The sequence below is a fragment of the Branchiostoma belcheri genome, unplaced genomic scaffold (genome assembly GCF_001625305.1).
Source record: "Branchiostoma belcheri isolate BF01 breed outbred unplaced genomic scaffold, Haploidv18h27 scaffold11, whole genome shotgun sequence".
NCBI lineage: Eukaryota > Metazoa > Chordata > Leptocardii > Amphioxiformes > Branchiostomatidae > Branchiostoma > Branchiostoma belcheri.
Genome location: NW_017802491.1, coordinates 1633429 through 1640124, shown reverse-complemented (window position 1 = coordinate 1640124; position 6696 = coordinate 1633429). Strand labels below are relative to the sequence as shown.

Genomic DNA, 6696 nt, shown 5'->3' with positions numbered 1-6696 from the left:
AGCAGTACCAGTCGCCTGTCAGGGTCTACAAGTACCCGTTTGAGTTGGTTATGGCGGTGAGCAGATCTATATTTTTCCTCCTCCACACGTATCGGGCATCAATGTGGATTATTGATCGAGTAAAAACACATTGACGTCACGGAGAAAACCCTAGACAGTAGATAATTTGTCTTCTTCTTGCCACACACACACTATTCTGACTCTGAGCTAAATTTAGGTAAACGTCATTTGCATCTGGGTCAGATCTGATGATATAGTTGTCTGTACTATATTATCATTATTGTGTTTTCTACTTAATTTTGGCAACAATATTATTGGGCTACAACATATACAGTACATCAGTACAATACAATACAAGGCATAGAGAATTTGTTTAAATAAACAAGTAAACATAATATGCATTACATCTATCAGTACTCAGTGTAGGTTTTTCCAAAATAAATTTTTTCAGTAACATTAGCTGCTATAGTACTAGATTGGGAAATGTTGTATAATTTTTGACATGCCAGCTTTAACAGTTAATATTCATAATCCAACTGGGATGCCTATCCTCTTTCTGGAGAGCTGAAAGCATGCGAATGGTGTTGAATTCATGAATTAGCGAAATCATGAGCCAGCCTACTCATTATTTTGTTGTTTTGGGGTTACCTGAGGTCATGCCCCCCACACCATTTTCAATCACTGACACATACATGTAACCTTGGTATATATGAGTTGATGGTGAAGAATATTTCCTTAGAAGTTACGAGTACACCTTTGCTTCTGAATCATTCTTATCACTAGCTCTTGGCTCATTATCAGGGTTACTTTTTCCTCACCACACTTTCTCCAACGGATGTGGAACATTCTTCACTTGAGTTGAGAGGTGTGATGCCTGTAGCCTAAGGCAGATAGCATTTATGTGATTCACTGTACCCACCTGTACAGGATGGTACTGATTATATGGAGCGGAATGCACACAGTGCATCAACACACTGACATAAACAGAACAAACAGAACACTATCAGTGGAGAGATGGGGATAGTTGTCATATCTTGTAGCCAGATATTTACCAGTGCTAACTCCTGATAGTGAAACATGAGGAGAGTTTGAGACAGACAAGTGTCCCGTGACAGGCAGACTATCACACACTTGCTGACCTGTGACAGATCTGAGATAGCTGGGACTGGAATGTCAGTAATGTGGCCAGACAGGCAGTGGGGATGGAATGTACTTATATTAGTACTAATAGTATTCTGGATCACTTTCAAATTTGATAGCTTGGTTACTAACTTAGTGTCAATGTCCTCTTTTGTAAACTTTATACAGCTCTAAGTCTTTTCGTATACCATGGCACTAAATTGAAAGTTTGGGATTTTCTAGAATATTTTGGTCACCTCAGTGGTGAATGACAGCAGAAATAACACTTGTAGTTGTACTGTTGTTAAACAGTTGTAGTTGTATGTACATGTAGTTGCCTCAACTTGCCTGTTTGATTACAAAATGTACTAGTAATAGCTGTATGCCCTTCCAATGTGCAATACACATGTAGCATATAACGACTAGAAGAAAGGTTAAGATTGTCATATGCAAGAAATTATAAGTAAAAATAACCTCAAACCTCCCTCCCCCAGGCGTATGAGAGGCGCTTCCCGACGTGCCCGCAGATTCCAGTGTTCCTCGGCAGTGAGATTCTGCACGAGTTCAAGAGTGATGATGGCGCCATCCACGTCAAGGAGAGGAGGTGTAAACTCAATGTGGATGCTCCGTACATCCTCAAAAAGGTACGTAGGCACCCAGTCCAGCCTACTGGTGCTATTGGATTTGATTGATTGTCCAATTTATTGCTCACTTGATTTGAGTATGTGCTTGGCATAAAAAGAAAATTTCAGCAATGAATTATTTCTTTAAAATTGATTTTAATACTGTATGCACTTTTAAAACTTTTCAACTCTCAAGTCAGGGTGCATACGTCAAAGGGGATTTTCCACTGAATGTTTCAGCTGCCTTGGTCAGGTCTGATATAGGAGATGCATATGCGATTGGAGGAAATATAGTAATAGTCTAAATGCCATTAAAAAAGTTATAGCACTTCATGAAGCTGATCTGTCTGTCTTGTCCTGTTCAGATTGCTGGTGTGGAAGTGGTGTACTTCATTCAGAAAAACTCCCTGGACAGGAGGGAACGCACACTCAAGATAGAAGCTCACAATGAGAGCTTCGCATCTAGAGTGATCGTCAAAGAGAACTGTCTTTATTCTGTAAGTCAACCTACAAAATTATCTTTTTCTGATTTATTTTGTACCTGGACCATTTTATTACCTAGTTTGGGAAAAATTTAACATGTACCACATCTTTTCTAATTCAAAGACATTGGTTGTGAAAAGAGGTATTTTATGTGTTGTCCTAATTTGTGTGCTTTTTTTTCAGGTTCACCCAGAAAACTCAGAGTGGACGTGCTTTGAACAGTGCGCCAGTCTTGATGTTAAAAACTTCTTTGGTTTCGAGAGCACTGTGGAAAAAATAGCAATGAAGCAATACAGTCAAAACATAAAAAAGGTGAGACCTACAGTATTGTGTTCGTCCATTATGTTTTTAAAACAGGTAGGAAGAGTTAGAATTGTGAAAATTTCCAAATGATTAAAGTTATAATAAATAAAAGTAGTTAGTTTTCGTCATAAACAAGATCCCTCAATATTCATCTTGCACTATCAAGCTGTAAAATGATGTGATGGAAATGCAATGTTTACATTGTTTTACAGGGAAAAGAAATCATAGAATTTTTCATCAACGACCTGAGAAGCAATGGTGTAACGTACGTACCTCCATGGACCCCTCCCAACCCTGTCTCCCCAATCGAAGCCAAGCCCCAGAAGAAAGAGACGGAGCCGCCGGCATCGGCCACCGTCCTGAGCTCCCCCAGCAGCTGTGACAGCATCACCAGCAGCAGCAGCTACCACAGCGCCAACACAGCTGCACAGACACCCGTCTCACCTACAGTACCTGATATACCTGAGCTTCCTCCTGACGTCAGGATCGCCAGTGAAGGTAGGCGCGGAGTGAATGGGGTAGGACAGCAGCAGAACATACTGGGCCTGCACAAAACTTGTAATGTGCATAGAACTTTGTCACAATGTCTCTTTTCAGGTCATGTTAGTACATTTAAGGATGACGGTCCATTTATAGTTTTCAAATGTTGTGTCGAAAAAGGTATTGTCTGTAAAATTCTGATGCAACATTGACCAAACATGCAACAAAAACCGTAACAAGTCCTTGAAGAAAGTAGCCTATACTTCCATTTTTATTAGTATTACGGTTAAAGATATTGTTGTTGCCTTTCCAGACAAACTTGATGCAGATTATATTGAACGTTTCCTTGGCCACCTCACTCCCATCCAGGAGTCCTACCTCATTCAGCTACGCAAGTGGATCGCAGAGTCTCACAAAGGACAGGTAAGTTCAACTGGTACATGTATAAAAATAATAAAATACTAGCCAGCTTAGGCCCATTTTGTAGTAAAAGAAGAGGATGGATTCAATTGACAAAATTCTTTTAAGATCTGCTACACAATGTTTATTTATAGTGTCCTGTTATACAGTTTGTATGGTTTTTGCCTAAGGCAATTGTCACAAAGTCTTTAAAACTGAATTCCATAACATTTACTGTTTATTTGTAATATGGATAGCTTTCTATAGACATTGTAGCTGTTTGTACATGGTGAATTTGGTCTGTATGCACATTGTACTATTATCAGCATTAAGAAATGTGTGAGTTAGCAGTAATAGCTTTGTGCTGCTTTGTGCCATTGTACATTATACATGGGTTATATTGTTACAGTCAAAACTGCACAGAGAAGACCACTCAAGAGCAATAAAATCTAGTCTATGTGGACTGGTGGTCACTAAAGACATGTTTCTAAATGCTTGTATCAATGAGAGGAATTAAATGTCAAGTCACTACTAAAAAGTGGTCATATTTACCAATTATTCCTGATGTAGAAGTGGTCACTTGTACAGGTTTGACTGTAGTATTGTCAGCATGAAGAAATGTGTGAAGTGTTGTAGCTATTCAGTTGTGTTATGTTGTGTTATGCTTATTATTCATGGCTTTGTGTTGCTTCCTGCCATTGAGTATGTTTTCTTTGCTGACGATGCACAAACTCTCTAGGGATCAGGTGAAAACAGTGAGGAGGAAAATGAGGACGTGGACTCAGAGGAAGACCAGCCGCTGGTTACTTTTGTCCCATTGTTTGCATGCTAATGTTTGTGGTTATGGTTTCAGCTGTGGGCATTTTAACTCACTTGGGGGGAAGGCTGGTTGGTGATGGAATCATCGGATGCAAAACTTGCCCCCCTCCCCCTCCCACCCCATGCTACACAGTATTAAGACTGGTTTAACATGGCATGTGGTTCACACAGAGGGCTTAGGTGGCAACCCTGGTGATGGAATCAAGAACAAGCTCACACACAACCCAAGACATTCACCCATTCCTGCCAATGTACTGCACATTTACTTTTCTTACAGTCTATGCATGGTACATTGGATACTGGCTCAGAACTATGCATTCACTTGTGTGTCTTTACTTACATATTACTTCCCAACATGATGACACAGACATTTAAGTTTTCAATGTTGTGAGCAGTTTGCTGACATGTCAGATTTGACCTCTTCTGCTTGGCTTAGATGGAGAACTTCATTTTCAAACCATTGTACGCTTACAAAATCAACCGCATGATTTGTTTACATGCTCTACATACTATTTCAATAGAGTGTGGTGTTGTTTCCCTTTACAGAGTGTCGTATGCTTTTTGCAGGTTGCTTAATTATTACCGTGTCGCACACGTTCCTACAGATATTTGGACAGTGTTGTGTTGTTGGCGTGGTTTGAATATTCATTCATGGCGTGTGTTTGCTGTTTGTTCTCCACCTCTCCATCTCTCATTCCGTCCATCCACGGTGGCAGGACGTGGCAGAGTCTGGAGGCTGTGCATGGGACCGGGTATAAGACTGTTGTCCCCTTCCTCTCTCTCACAGCAAGCTGCATGAGATCAGTCACTACCCTGTGTCATACTACACTCATGAGTGGGAGGGGACGCTTCAAACCCCACCTTTTGTATCAGAGAAGAATAGGCAGAAGTCTGGTCAAATAGGATTTTATTGAATATGGAATTACAAAATAAGAGAAAATATATGGGCTATCGCACATCTGAGAATCAGAAAATTTCCATCCCATCTTTGTGAAGTCATGATTTCTTTGGTCTTGTTTGTCAATCTTTCATTCTTAAGAACAATCAATGTATTCCCAGGGATTTGTTTTTATCATAACATTGGCAAATTTTTTTATAACGTCTATTTTGGACAGTACAACAGTGTATCAGGATGTTGTGTTTTCAGTTCCCTGTTTTTGTGTAAACAGCTTTCACCAGGAACAATAAGTCAAAACAGTACAGTGAAAGATGAAGATAAAATACAAAATAAAGGAACAAATTTGTTTCAACATGTTGTACATTTTGTACACTTATTCAAGTTATTGCATTTTTTATAATTTAAAGTTGTATTGAGAAGATAGCGGGTCTGCCCTTCCCACTGCTTGTTCCTTATGTTTCACATACATGCAAAAAACTGAGAGACCTCCTGACAGCTTTTGTTGCATTCATTTACCGAGACCTCAAATAACAGGACAGCATGTTCCTTCTCTTCTGTCTGCCACGTGCATGTGTCTTTGCTCCTGTGATTCTAGTCTGCTGCTCTCTAACACTGCTGTTGTCTACCTGAAGTCTTCTGTCATCTTGCAAGCAATGCTAACACTGGTGGATGCCATATGCACCGTGGGAGTAAGGACTAAGTCACAGCACGATCTGCTGAAGAAACCTTGGTCTGCACAGCGTTATGACCCAAGATTTTCTCTCTCCAGGTGCCCAAGGATTCCCACATCCTCCGTTTCCTGCGAGCGCGGGATTTTAACCTTGAAGAAGCGAGGAAGATGCTGTGTAACTCGCTGGCGTGGCGGAAACAGCACCAGGTAGACCTGATCCTGGACACCTGGAAGCCCCCCACCCCCCTGGTGGACTACTTTGCCGGAGGATGGCACTATTATGATAGAGGTGGGTGAAGAGATGTGTTGTTCATTGCACGCATCAGCTAATTTTTTTTACCATTTTCGCATGCGCGAAAATGGTAACTCAGACCAGATTGAGATTGGATGGTTCGACGGTTCGACGGTTCCACCCTTCAACGGCCATGCAGACATGCTAAGTCACCGCATGTCGCTAGATGTCGTTGTTGCGACGGCCATGCAGACATGCTGAGTTGCCGCATGTCGCTAGATGTCGTTGTTGCGAGTGCACTTTTACCATTTATGCCTTGGACGTTTGTATACTTTCCATTATGGTTGCTAATTTCAAAATCATAGTTCTATTAATGCTGCATAACAAAGCTGCTGACAAAACAAACTTAATTTGTCTTGAACAATAACTTGATTTTATTATTTGCCAAAAATGTTGATAAAGACCCATAGACACAAGTCTATAATCACAGTAATCAAGGATTTTAATAAACTCCATAAATTATGTCAATGAGCATTAGCAGTGTGGATTAGTCTAGATGTTCAGATTTCCATTAGCCGGCAGTCCAGAGGGTCACACGTCCGACCAATCAAGGCGCTGCAGGCAAAGCTTATTAAAAGCCTCCTTTTCAGGCGTTCCCGGATCGGTGTTT

General features: G+C 40.7%; 1 pseudogene; it reads left to right on the top strand.

Annotated features, from left to right (window-relative positions):
• Positions 1-6696, top strand: part of LOC109483141 — a 16134-nt pseudogene that overhangs the window by 1611 nt on the left and 7827 nt on the right.